This window comes from Amblyomma mixtum, chromosome 9 (assembly GCF_055824585.1).
Source record: "Amblyomma mixtum isolate Tamu chromosome 9, ASM5582458v1, whole genome shotgun sequence".
Classification (NCBI taxonomy): domain Eukaryota; kingdom Metazoa; phylum Arthropoda; class Arachnida; order Ixodida; family Ixodidae; genus Amblyomma; species Amblyomma mixtum.
In genome coordinates this window covers 95,493,605-95,508,354 of record NC_143020.1, presented here as the reverse complement: position 1 = coordinate 95,508,354, position 14,750 = coordinate 95,493,605, and positions in this window count along the sequence as shown.

Sequence of the window (14,750 nt, the reverse complement as noted above, 5' to 3'; positions counted from 1 at the left end):
TATAAAAGGCGCGCTTGCCCATAGAACAGGCGCAGACACTCGCCATGGAAGGAGAAGAAGAAGCAACAGTCGGACGGCGCAGAAACACCGATCCAGAAGTGGTAGCTTGGGAGTTGGCTGAAAAGCAGCGAGAGCTTTTCGCTTCGAGATATCCAGACTTAACCTCAGCTAAGACACAGCCGATTTTTTGAAGTTGAACAGTCATTGCGAAATGTACGACTACTCAATTGCGTTTAAAGATAATGTAATTCCATTGGTCATGCTGTAATCGGCCCAGAATTCCGTGACAGAAGGGCTCATACTCGGATCGTTATCCAGGTGAACCTTGATAATGTGGACGCAAAAGTGAAGCCACAAACAGCTAACTCAAAATTCGGTCCGCAGAAACTCGGGTTATATGCTAAAAATGTATTTTGGAGTTATCAAAGAAAGTACCCAGTAGCCAAGAAATATTGCTAGTAAATGACAAGTCTACGGACAAAAGTTCACACATGAGTGAATGAACTTACTTACATGGACTTCATGAGCAGACAAATGTATGGTAATGACATGCATTTGAGAGCAGCCAACAGCCACCTAAACCAAAGGAGGCATAGGTGAAAGCATTTCTCTCTGTTTCCCTTGGTTTCCGTAACTGTTTTCTTCAAACGGACTTCACGAGCGAAAAGGAGATCTTCTGGAGCGTTGCACACCTCAGTCTTGACCAAGTCTCGAGCACCCGGGTTAAATGGACGAATGATCAAGTTTGCACTGAGATTGAAAGCAGGCTTAAGAAAATGCCTCTTTTTGAACTTGAAAATTATGTATGAAGATCTTTGAAGTTCCAGTGACCAAGTTGGTAGCACTGTGCTAAGTCGCAAGTTTATAAACTTCATAGATCGCTGCATGATTCAGTAATTACCCATTAAAAATGGATAACACAGCATCATGAGAATTCCACGAAAAAAATCACTTGGCTGTAAAAAATTTCAAAAAATATGCAGTATAATGACTAGCTGGTAAATGAGCAGGTGGTTAGCTGAGGAATTAACCATTCAGGCGTGTGAATCCTTTAAGCTACAACTGCTTATGCGCATCAGGGCGAAATCAAATTAAAATTTCAGACGTAGTACACTGTAAGCGTGCCGGAAACGCATTCTCGTTGCAGCAAAAAAAAACTGTGCGCAGTTTATAATTGAGTTCTTTGTAATTAGGGACGTCATGCCGTCACGGAGTACCCACTAATCTCCTCGAACATTAATCCGGAAAAGCATTAGCTTTAATCCAGGCTCCCGTCTGGAACAAACGGCCCAAAATATAAAAAAAGGAAAAAGAAAACTTAGTTGTGGCTTCTGCATGGATACGCTTGTAAGGTTGTTAACGAAAAAAAAAGAACAGCAGCATGCAGTCAGGGAAGTCGCATTAGAAGTTGTTTTGTTTTGGTGAGCCATACGGCTGCAATTTCTCCCCTTCTTGAAAATAAAAATGCATATAGGATTATGGTCTTCCAGAGCTTAATAGGATTAGCCTATTTGTGTCTGCCTTACATTTTGAAAAGTTAACCGGGAACGCGGTCTTTTCGGGACAAGTGGCCGCAGCACACTGCGCCTAATTTTAGAATGCTTGCAAAGGTTGAGTTCTTTTTTTCTTTTCCCAGATATTCCTAGCAGAAAAATTCAAAAGTTTCCACAGTTTGAACCCTTATTGGGAATGGTAAGAAGGAATTTAGAAGACGTGTTTAGGATATCTGAGTAGGGTTCAATCTTATCACTCTCTAATAATGCAATTAGTAAGTCGCTAATTGCGGATTACTCTGACGGACTAATTAAGACGCGCTCGCAATGGCAAAGTGATGGGGTCACTCCCTTCCTCGTCTCCCTCTCTGCGTCTTCTGCCCTCCTCTCCATCTCCTGTAGCTCGATGGTTCGCAGACCAACCACTTAAAGGGCACTACGGCCATATACCGTCTACAGCCACTAATTAGTACCGGTACTATTAGAGTCAATAATAATACCACATCCCTGCCCTCCACGCCTCCGGAAATGGAATGAATATGGTTGCACTGCCTAACATGCACTCACAGAGAATAGCAGGGACGCCTGACCACGAAGGCCTAGCCGGAAACGAGGCAGCGAATGATCTAGCCCGAGCTTTCACAAACCGGGAGGATCCCCATTCCTACCCCATCCCTTTCCTAAGACTGTATGGTGAAAGACTAGAACACCTTCGGCTAGAAAAAAGACATTCTCACAGCCACACAAACAACTGTTCTCCTCGGATGCCACGAACTGAAGGAGAATACAAATAAACCGATATCCTTTTCTTGAAATTTTACACAAGATTTGACCTGCACAATATCCAAGTTACTGTCCTTGGTGCGGAGCAAGCCCCACGCTCTACCACACATCTTGTGAACGCCACGACAAACCGAACAGAACGTTAAAAAGTGTCACACCCGACACACGAGCAGTGGGAGGAGGTTTTGACCAGCTAGAACCTGGACCAGCAAGCCTAGACCATCCAGCTAGACCGCAAGTCAGATGCAGCCAGCGGAGTCCTGGTCTAGGGGCCCCGACCACCCGGCTCCTGTGAATTTGTCTATTCTTAAAAAAAGGTTTCTCTCTTTCTCCTTCACAAAAAAAAAATATTTCTGTGCGTCTTCCCAATGTACATTAAAGCTCCCATGGATGTACAGCGGACGTTCAGGACATCCGTGGGACGTCCGAAAGAGTTCCAGTGTCCATTGGGTTTGTGTATCTGCCTTCCCAAAGTCTTTACATAAGGGATAACTTAAGCTAACAAGGAGGCAAAAGAGATCAGTTGGTATTGCATTGCTCCGTAGCTACACCTAAAAAAAGAGCGAAATAAGACAACTGTACGTTGTAACCATTTAGCGCATTCAAGCTACAGAGCAATAACTTAAGCCCCTATAGATGTCGTAAACAATTGGAAGAAACGGAATAAAATAATTACACAACTCGTTTAAGCAGCACCTTACGCTTCCATGCAGATGCTAGCAGACAACCCAAAGACATGTATAGGGCGCCGCTCTCAGTAAATTGCGCCCAAAAGTGAGTGATCGTTGTTCTGACAACATTCGGCTCCGCTAGCCACTATATACATTCTATGTCTGCAGCGAGGAAAAGTAATGAGGTACTCTAAAATCTTTTCCGGGGGCTATAGCTAAACCATTTAAGATCTCTTCTTCGCTCCTCAGATGCCACCACGCTCCACACTCTAAAGAAGAATACGCCCGTATGGGTGTATAAAGAGAGTAAGTTGTCCTTTGGTGCACTCCCTTTTACAAAAGGGAGTGCTCTAGAAGACAGTTTACTCCTTTTTATTCCTTTTTTTAGAGTACAGGGAGTTCTCATTACGATTGGTGTCAGTAGGGCGCACATAGCACATTGCTTCTAAGCCTGTAGTGAATTGCAGATAAAAACGTTTTACTTTGAGGAAATGCAATTATTTTCCTGAATATCAATTTCGGCTCGTAAATGTCGACCACAAATTGCGTGGAGCATATTTTACCTGTAAATTAAATGCGGGAAATAATTTCACGCGATATTAGCCCTTTTCTTCCAGCTGACTGGAAGTTTTTGTGTCCTGTCAGGCAGCCATTTTTGTGTCAAGTAATTAATTATGCGCTCTGTAGGTGGCTGAACTTCTTCCATTCCAAACTATCATTACACCACTACGTGAAGAGTCCTTTGGCCCGAGGAATCAAGGCTGGTGTTGCTAGATATTTCGTTGCTTTGGCCACTATCGCAGTGCACGCTGCTTAAACAACTTCAGTGAATTTTCACTGGATGACAGTCTCTTATTTCAAGTTCGAGTTAGCCGATACGAGGATGTTAAAGAAGACATTGCATAGGTGGCTCAGTACGTCTTCTTTTAACAGTGCAGGACGTGCAGCGTCGGGCGAGCTGTCACCGGTCCCGATTAGGTCCTGCCGACCACGGTCCAACGTTCTATGGACGTCCTTTTCATTACAGCAAAATTTGGCTTAGTTTCGGTTTATGGATTTGGATTGTTTCGAAAGAAAAAACTCCGCCGCAGTTCCGCTTGTTACAACACATTTATGTTCCAAAACACTACTAGGGCGTCTGTTATGACGACAAAGCTTTGTTTTTTATTTAACCGGCTCAATGCTAATTAATCCTGGACGTAGTACGGACACGATGAGGTTGGCAGCGTCGGGCGAGCTGTCACCGGTCACGATTCGCTCTTGCCGACCAAGGCCCAACGTCGTGAGGCCGTCGTATAGACGAAAGAAGGCGGAGGTACACACACGCGTACAATAAAGGCGGCGAGGAGTTGAATTAATGGTCCGAGGCCATTACTGCCATTCATCTGTCGATGTGGGCCGCGCGGCTCCATTCATGGGAGCCAGGAAGGCGCTCTCGCTGCTGCTGCCAGACGGTTGCCCCCTCCTCACCCGTGCCAGCAGAGACGTGCCATTCATTGTTGTTCGATCCCGCTGCACGATCGACGTCGTTCATTGATGGAGCTCCAACCGGACGGCCCGCGGGACGACGTCGTGTTGGCTGCTGCATAAACAGGCTGTCTGGTCAGGAAATGGCTGGCACCGGTTTGTCGGAAGCGCGTACGCGTGTAGGCAGCGGGAGAAAGAAGTATAATGAAACGTCCGTACTGTGTACACAGCTGATGCCGGTTGAGCTTGCATTAGGGGCTATTGTATCCAGAGGCCTGCACTGAGGTAAAAAAAAAATGGCTAACGGTTTAGCATGGCTCCCTTACCAAAATGGTCCATAGACTGTCTATAGACTTTTTATAGAGTCTATTGCCTTCCTATAGATACATATTTTGTATATTCATAGTCTATAGACTGTCTATAGAAAAAGTTCTGCTAAAAGTGTATATCCATAAATCTATAGAGTGTCTATAGATTCCTATTGCCTACAGATTTGTCTATAGGACAGGATTTGTCTATAGAAAGCCTATAGACCTTATAAACAAAAGTCTATAGACGGTCTACAGACTGTCTAAAGAAATTTTTGTAGGGGAAGCATGGTATATCTTGTGTACGCGTACCACTAGTTACGATGAGCACTTAAGAGAAAGAGAGAGAGATTTTAATGAATACAGGAGTGGTGTGCATGGTTGTCAGCCTGACATGCTACTCGAGATAAGGGTAAAAGAAGCGGGTAAAAAAGAGGGAAAAGAAAGGAATAAAAGAAAATGTAGAAGATGAAATCAAGCATGCACAACACTCACGCACTCACAAATACCAAGGGTCATCAAAGAGTGTATGTCAGACCCGTGTCTCTAAGAAAAACTAGTAATGCAGTGCACTTAAGGTCTTTACGTGCGGTGAATGCGAAAGCATCCTTTGACCTAAAGGCCTTTGCCTGAAGACATTTGACCTAAAGGCCTTTACCATAAAGGCCTTCTGCCTAAATACCTCTATCCGGAAGGTATTTCACTTGAAGAGACGATGACCAGTGCGCAACACGAGATTAGGCGACAGCTGTTGAGCTATCTCCATTTCGCGATGAATTGAGGTTTATGGTTTATGCGGGGTTTAACTTCCCCAAGCAACTGAGGCTAGGGACGTCGCAGTGAAGGGCTCCGGAAATTTCGGCCACCCGGGGTTGCTTAACGTGCACTGACACCGCACAGTACACGGGCCTCTAGAATTCCGCCTCCATCGAAATTCGTCCGCCGCGGCCGGGACCGAACCCGCGTCTTTCGGGTCAGCAGCCGGGTGCCATAACCACTGAGCCACCGCGGTGGCGATGATTTGGGGAAAAGAATTTGAGAGCGAGATGCGTATATGCACAGTTGTAAACCACTCTTTTTTGTTCTTTGTACATAGCCAGTCTGATAATCCTGAAGGGAGCGTTGTTATCTCAGAGGTGGCAGAAAATTTGTTCGAGATGTGTTCGAGTGATTTTCTAAGACGAAGTTCAGACACATGTTTCGGGAGGTCGTCACAGCAGTGGGAGGGGTTACGGGTGAGAGAAACAATGTTGCCGCGTTTGAAACAGCAAATGCGCGCGAATGGGACGAGGACAAGAAGGAACGTAAAGCAACAGGACAGGCGCCTTTCCTGTTGCTTCACGTTCCTTCTTGTCCACGTCCCATTTGTGCCTTTTCCGTTTCAAACATGCCTACGAACCAACTAGCCGAAACCAAAGTACTTCGAACGCTGTCACCCGTGACGTTACTGGGTTCGGACCACTCAGCGTGGTGCGTTGCCATGGCGCGTTCTAGTAGCGTCATTATCGACGTCAGTTCAAACTTCGTCTTGCTCTCTCCATGAGAACCATCCTCCGGTGATGCCGACTACCCCTACTCTTACAACGACGCTCAGCCCAAGGAACGAGCCTTTAAGAAATGTTGCTCTTAAACCGGTGCTCTTCTTTGCATCGATGTGATCTGGGACCTGTGCTATTACATAGGAGATCTCTGCATTGATGCTGGGTCCCCGAAATTCTGGCGAGGAACTACTGAAACGTATTTCTCCATTAAAACTTGCGTATATCTCGTGGTCAGGACCTGCTCAAGCATGAAATGGACGCACTACAAGGAAGTGCGTAGCACACTGTAGCACCGTACCTATAGATGAGGGTAGCCACACTTGGGTATCGTGCATAGGTTCCTCAGCTGCTAGAAGTGCAGCCGCTTACACCTGTTTCTGTTGGTTAATATCTTGGTCCGGACTGGTCGGTTACACATCACGAACCATTACCCACAGGGCATCTCCTGTCATTTCTGTGTTGCTTCTCTACCTCGTCTTTCGCCTTTTTTAATAGTTAATGCTGTGTCTACTTCGAGCTGGGCGGCACCCTTGGCCTCCCTAGTTCCTTCGGTGGCTCCAGGAGCCGCCACCATTAGCCGCTTTTTATGCGTAGCATACTGCAATCACTCAGTTGAGCCCTTGGGCGCGGCCGGGCAGCCACCAAACCACGTGACGTCACGTCACGTGGTGACGTGACGTCACCAAACCACGTAAAAAAGAAAAAAGGAAAAAGATAAAGAAATAAAAAAGAAAAGAAAAACAAAAGAAAATGAAAAGGGGAAACAACAAAAAAAATAATAAAAGGACGGCTGAGCATGGTGGCGGTTGCAACCGTCCCGTTTCAAAGGGGGCGCTCCTATCCATCCATCCATCCATACGTCACGGAGGAAAAGCTGCTGAGAAAATCGAGTGCCGCCAAGCAATACCTCGCGCAAAAAGACCGCGCAATATGCAACGCATTCTTGGCTTAACCAAGCTAAGCCTGGGCAATTTTTCTTTTTCTGTTTGGGTAAAGGGCGCATCGTACCTCGCTGCTTATGCCGCTTGGCGCTCTTCTCCGGCCTTATCGACGCGTTCGACCGCCTTGGCTGCTTTCGCACCTTTATGTGCGGCTGTAAAAACCTAGCGTAGATAAAACAGGCGAGGCTGCCGATCCGTTGATCTATGCGACTTCAATGTACGGCTCGGACGCTGTACTTCTGCAACCGAGCATTTGGAAGCGCAGCATTAACGGACGAAAGATAGCGTCGACTAAGATTTGGTCTTAAATGTTGCGTACTAATTATAACATTAAGCCTGACACAGTGCGGCGTTATTTCAACCGTAACCTAAAACATGGCGTTTCAAGTTTGTTGGTCTTTCTGCGCATGTGTCCAGACCGGCGATAAATGCTCAAAGCTGCGGTCATGGCTAAGTTGTCTCAGGAGTCGGGAAACTAAGCTGGTTTCTTTGCGCCAGTTTGATGCGGTGGAATACGGGAAAAGATTTGCTGTTCTTTTTTTTTGAGGGGGGGGGGGGGGGGGGGGGGGATGTACCGATTGGACGAAAACTCTTGCGAATGCTTTCATGTGACATCTTGGGCGCTATTTTGTAAGATTGTCCGCTGCATCTGCGCCGCATGGTGATGAGCCGATTAGACATACATGCCCGCCAAACTGGAAGCCACTCTTACGTCAGTGCAAGCTTTTTATAGTTGCGACTTTAGTTTCGAAGTCGACTTCACCTTTATTTCGGAACGACGTTAGCCTAACTTTGCCGAGATTGGGAGCTGAACTGATCTCATGTTTAAAACAACTTAATGCATACGCAGGTTTTCAGCCTATTCCAGAGCAAAGCTGAAGGTTATGTCTTTTTGAGAAGGAAATACGAAGCCTGACGTCAAGGTTTACATTTACCAAATTTCAAGACTGCGCAAACGAGTTTGGCAGACATTCTATCTTTGCCTGCTGTGCGCAGTGAGAATGATGTTGTGAAGGTGATGCCTATGGTATCTGTTCCTGCCTTTCACAGTTTTTGTCTGTATCGCATATGCTACGCCATCTGTCAGTCAAAAAGCGCCTCTTGCTTAGGCTTAGCAGCAGACTGTATTTCCATGCAAAAAGCCAACAGCTGTGTTGGACTGAGTTCATTACGCTGCCTGGCCAAGGAAATCGCCATAGTAGTCCCTAATGCACAAGTTTCCGAACTAACAGAAAGTAAAAAAAGCCAATGGCGGTCAGAATCTGCGTGACATGCTTGTGCCATGGAACACTGAAAGACATGCAATTATTTATATCATTGACTCAGGCGGAACACTTGCCGACAGGCCACTGTAAGGTTAATACCGCCTTTACATTTACACCACCACCACGTGTGCTTGACTCAGACGATGCCCGTTTAGGGTGCAGTCGAGGTCTAGCGGTCAGTATTCGACATACGCTACAGAGGGCTAGAAAAAGAATACAAAATAACAACGCCCTGGTCAAACACATCAGTAACAGACGTTGGCTAGATTGGGCAAGACGAAAAGAAATGAAAACAACAGTGCCTTGACTGCACCTCAGTAATAGACAGCAGGCCCAATAATAGACGGGAAGCCGAAACTCTACCTGCATGTGCTCGACACAAACGACGCCCGTTTAGAGTTTACTGAAAGCTGAGCAGTCAGCATCAGACAGCTGGCCCAAACTTCTGCCGCTACACATACGACACACAAGAACTAAGAATGGCTCGCAAGGCATCCGCGAACGTGCACCCGAGAGACGGGTCTTGCAAATGAATTATCGTACAAAGAAAAGGAAGGAGCGATTCCTCCTTGTGCCCACACAGCCACGCGCGTCTAATACAAAGCAACACAACGGCCGGACGCAAAGCACCTCGCCGGGCCTCGAGCGAGACCGGCGGTCATTTTCCAATAGCTCGCAGGCAGCAGAAGGGCCCCGAAGCTGTATGGTGGAACGTGATGGCTGATGCCATGGTCCTCGAAGATGGGGTCCGGCCCCGACTGAAACGCCTGTCCGTGACGAATGCCTTTCACGTACACCCCCTCTTTCTCCCCCGCTTTTTTTTCCTTCCCCGATCGTTCTCCGGCGATCGGGTCCGCTTCGGCCGTTTGGGTCTTGGCCCGCCCCGATCGGTTACCTCGCGTGTCGTACCGAGCCGGCTGCGGCCAGCATGCCGGCAAGCCAGTCGCGGTTCGTCGTGGACTGCATGGATTCGCACATGCAGTTTACGTTGTTTGGTGGTATGAATGCATTTAAGTTTCCCTGTACTGAAACAAAATAAAAATAAACATCCAATTGCGGCTCGGCGTGGACTGCATGAATTCGCACTGTGCACGTTGTTTGGTGTTCGCAGTTCATTTAAGTTACCCTGTGCTGAAGCAAAACAAAAATAAACATCCAGTTGCGGCTCGGCGTGGACTGCATGAATTCACAAATTCACATTGTACACGTTGTTTGGTGGTCCGAATTCATTTATGTTTCCCTAAACATCGAGTTGCGGCTCGGCGTGGACTGCGTGAATTCGCACTGTACACCTTGTTTGGTCGTCTTAATTCATTTAGGTTTCCATGTACTGAAACAAAAATAACCATGCAATAAAGCTAACAACCGGCGCAAGTCAATAAGAGAACAAGTACAGGGACCACACAGCACAAGCCTAACGACTGTTGTTCTTTTTAATGCAGGCATTCGTTTTATAGTTCGTGCGCCAATTTTGCATTAACGTTAGCTATCGAACTGCGGAACCGGCTAAGATATTGTAACGGAAAATAGGGCGACAGGACGCTAACCGGCAGAATACAGCAAGTAGGCAGCCAGCCAGCGCGAGACACTTCAACGTCTTCGAAGACACTTCAGCGCCACCTGAGAACACCAGGTGGCATTACTCCCCCTCCCAAAAAAAAACGAAAAAAAAACATAAAAGCGGGGTTGCAGTACGGGCAGTGGAAAGAGAAAAAAAGACAGCACAAACACATAAAAATGTACAAGGGAGGTGGGCGAAGGTGTCCCACGCGAAAACTAGCGGAACACTGAGCGTACTATCCATTACCGCGTGAAGTAGGGTTTCATGCGGACAACGTGCACAACCTCAGAGCGGGGTGGACGACGCTGAGGCTGCACAGTCCCGTCAGGAAGAACTTCGTAGGTCACTTCGGTGACGCGGCGCAAAACTCGGTACGGTCCAAAATAACGGCACATCAGTTTTTCAGACAAGCCTGGGCGGCGTACCGGGGTCCACACCCAAACTTGGTCACCCGGATGGTATTCGACGTGCCGATGACGGAGGTTGTAGCGGCGCGCATCCGTGCTCTGCTGCCGCTGAATGTGAATACGGGCAAGTTGACGTGCTTCCTCGGCGCGCTGCGCGAACTGCTCGGCGTCTGGCGTGAGTGGGTGGTCATCAGTGCAGCATGGAAGCATTGCATCCAGCATCGTCTGAACGTCACGTCCGTAGACCAGACGAAATGGTGTAAATCGGGTCGTCTCCTGGGTGGCCGTGTTGTAAGCGTATGTGACGTACGGGAGAATCTCGTCCCAGGTTTTGTGCTGCGAGTCTATGTACATTGCGATCATGTCGGCGATCGTTCTGTTGAGTCTCTCTGTGAGCCCGTTCGTCTGTGGGTGATAGGCAGTGGTTTTGCGATGGTTCGTGTGACTGAGCTCGAACACGTCGCGCATGAGCTGTGCCGTAAACGCCGTACCTCGATCAGTGATTACGTGGGACGGTGCGCCATGACGCAGCACGATTTGTTGCATAAAAAACTGGGCGATCTCAGATGACGTACCGCGCTGCACCGCCTTAGTTTCCGCATACCTTGTTAAATAGTCGGTCGCGACTATGATCCATTTATGACCGGCCGATGACACAGGGAATGGGCCCAGAAGATCGATGCCGACTTGATCAAACTGCGTCCGAGGCGGTTCAATAGGTTGGAGCAAGCCCGCTGGCTTGAGAGGAGGCGCCTTACGACGTTGGCAATCGCGGCAGCCTCTGACGTAACGCTGGACGGCGTGAGAAAGTTTGGGCCAATAATACGCCTGGCGCACGCGTGCAAGTGTGCGGGCAAAGCCCAAGTGGCCGGAGGTCGGCTCATCGTGACAAGCAAGAAGGATATCGGCGCGGAGATCTGCCGGAACGACGAGGAGGTGCGCTCGGTCAACAGTGCTGGAGTTTTTCTTAAACAAAATGCCGTTCCGGAGACAGAAGGCTGGCAGGTTTCTAGAAAATTGTCGGGGTACGACAGAAGCTCGGCCCTCCAGATAATCAATGAGAGGTCGCAGGTCTGGGTCAGCTCGCTGTCGGGTCATTAGGTCTAAGTCGCTGACAACTCCAATAAAACCACTCTCGTCCTCTATGCTATCATCCGCTAACCCGACGGGTGCGCGAGAGAGTGCGTCAGCGTCTTCGTGCGTCTGGCCAGATTTGTGCACAATGGTGTAGTCGAATTCTTGGAGGCGGAGGCTCCATCGGGCTAGGCGCCCCGATGGGTCGCGAAGATTGGCAAGCCAGCACAACGAATGGTGGTCGGTAACTACTTTGAACGGGCGGCCGTAGAGGTACGGACGAAATTTCATGGTTGCCCACACAACCGCAAGGCATTCTTTTTCTGTGGTCGAATAGTTTGTTTCAGCGCGAGAAAGCGTGCGGCTTGCATACGCGATGACCCTTTCCACGCCACCTTGGTGTTGGACGAGTACGGCGCCGAGGCCGACGTTGCTCGCGTCGGTGTGGACTTCGGTTTCAGCCTCTTCATCAAAGTGCGCAAGAACAGGGGTTGTTAGCAGTCGTCTGCGCAGCTCGGCAAAAGCCTCCTGCTGCTCGGCAGACCACACGAACTGTGTATCATTGCGCGTGAGGTGGTACAGGGGTGCGGCAATCTTTGAAAAGTCGGCGATGAAGCGGCGGTAATATGCGCACAGACCCAAAAAACGTTGCACACTTTTCTTTGTTGCAGGAACAGGAAAGTTGGCGACGGCAGCAGTTTTCTCGGGGTCGGGCTTAACGCCATCGGCACTCACGAGGTGACCGAGAAACTTCAACTCTTTGTACCCAAAGTGGCACTTCTCTGGCTTTAGCGTTAAGTCGGCCGATCGGAGGGCATCTAATACTGTCCTCAGGCGTTCAAGGTGTTCGGCAAAGGTTTCGGAAAATACGACGACGTCATCGAGATAAACCAAACAAGTTTGCCATTTTAGTCCAGCGAGAACGGTATCCATCATCCGCTGGAAAGTTGCCGGCGCTGAACATAGCCCAAAAGGTAGCACTTTAAATTCGTACAGTCCGTCGGGTGTCACGAACGCCGTTTTTTCGCGGTCCCGCTCGTCGACCTCTATCTGCCAGTACCCACTCTTTAAATCAATGGAGGAGAAGTACTGGGCGCGACGAAGTCTGTCGAGCGAGTCGTCGATACGAGGCAGCGGGTAGACGTCTTTTTTAGTGATGTTGTTCAGTTTTCGATAATCCACGCAGAAGCGGAGTGTCCCATCCTTTTTCTTCACCAGCACGACAGGTGAAGACCAGGGGCTGCTGGAAGGTTGAATGATTCCATCTGAAAGCATCTCCTTCACCTGCGTTTGGATCGCCTCACGCTCCTTCGGTGAGATACGGTACGGCTGCTGATGGATGGGGCGGGCATCGTCGGGCGTAATGATGCGGTGCTTGAGAAGAGCCGTTTGCCGGACTTTCGACGAAGAAGCGAAACAGGCAGCGTATTCGAGTAGGAGGGCACGTAGTTCTCGCTGTTGAGTCACCGAAAGGTCCGGGCTGATGTCAAGGGATGGGCGCACAGGTCTAACAGCTTCGAACGCGAAACATTCAGAAACCTCCGCTAAGGGGTCGGCGAATGCGATGGCAGTAGCACGAAAAAGGTGCCGGGGCTCGTTAGAGAAGTTAGTCACCAGGAGCTCAGAGCAGCCGTCGCGGAGATGGATGAGACTTCGCGCTGAGCAGATGCCGTGGGTGAGCAAAAGGGACAGGTTGCCCTCTGCGACCACAGTCCCTTCACGTAGTGCGTCGCAGTGAACACTCACAAAAACACTGGCGCGTGGCGGAATCCAAACGCTCTCGGCGGATATTCGAAGGGCGGCGCGGCGTGGACAGTCCTCGGAGTAAACATCAGCTTTCTCGGTAGAAAATGTGACAGTGCGCTTTCGGAGGTCAATAATAGCTCCATACTCTCGCAGAAAATCAACGCCAAGGATACAGTCACGGGAGCAGTCAGGTAGAACTAGGCAGCTGACAACAAATGTGGAGCTGCGAATTTGGACTCTTGCTGTGCATAGGCCAAGCGGAGTCACGACATGTCCGCCAGCCGTGCGAATCTGCGTGCCGGACCATGGCGTCATTACTTTTTTAAGAAGCGCCGCTAGCTTTCCGCTTAAAATCGAGAAATCAGCGCCAGTGTCCACCAAAGCACTAACCTTATAGCCATCGAGAAGCACGGGTATATCCAACGAGAATCGATCTCCGAGTTCAGGTACTGCAGTCGTTGCCTTTAAATCGCGGTCGGTCGCTGTTCGCGTTGTCGGGGGGTCTTGTTCGCATCGATTGCCAGCGGCCTCGCCCCCTGAGGTCGCTCTCTTTAGTTTTCCCGGCGGGGACTTGGCGACCGTCTCTGCGCCATCCAGGAGGAGCTTTGGGGCTGTGGCGAAGGTCGGCGTGGTGATGGAGACCGAGACTGCCGCTGGGGAATTGTCGCCATGCGCTGCTGGGCTACGTAGTCCTCGATCTCCCGGGGTCGTTGACCTCTTGGTGGACGGGGCATGTCGATAGGGAACCCCTGCAGCCCAAGCTGTCGATACGGGCACTGGCGAAACAGATGACCGGGTTCCCCGCAGTGAAAGCAGAGACGCCGCCGATCTGGAGCACGCCACAGGTCCGTCTTCCGCTGGGGCGATCGTCGATTGTCGATGTAGTGCGTGTCGGGGTGTGCGGAAAACAGCGGGCCTTGATTGGACGGAGGAAACTGCGCCGAAGAGGGCGCAGGACGTTGCAAGGCTTCAGCATACGTTGGACGACGGCACTCCGTGGGTAAAGGCGGCGGGTCAACGGACGGGAACGAAGGTCTCAAGGCTTGAACCTCTTCGCGGACGAGGCTAGCGAGAGAGCCGGCCGTCGGCAGGGGAGCACCGAAAAGCGCCTGGAGCTCTTCGCGCACAACGGAGCGGATCAGGTCGCGGAGAAGACCAGGGTTAGCCCCCAAGGCAGGAAGCGGCTCTGTAAGTGAAGCGGCGAGTACCGGCCGGTCGTAGGTGGTAGACCGCCGCAAGAGCATCTTCTCCATCGCGACCGCTTCCGTGAGAAACTCAGCAACAGTCCCAGGTGGACTGCGCACGAGGCCAGCGAAAAGTTGCTCCTTAACGCCGCGCATGAGTTGGCGCACCTTTTTATCTTCGGGCATGGCCGGGTCAGCTCGCCGGAAGAGCCGAGTCATATCCTCCACGTACATGCTTACAGTCTCATTAGGCATCTGAATGCGAGACTGCAAAGCCCTTTCAGCCCGTTCTCGACGATCCGTGCTGGT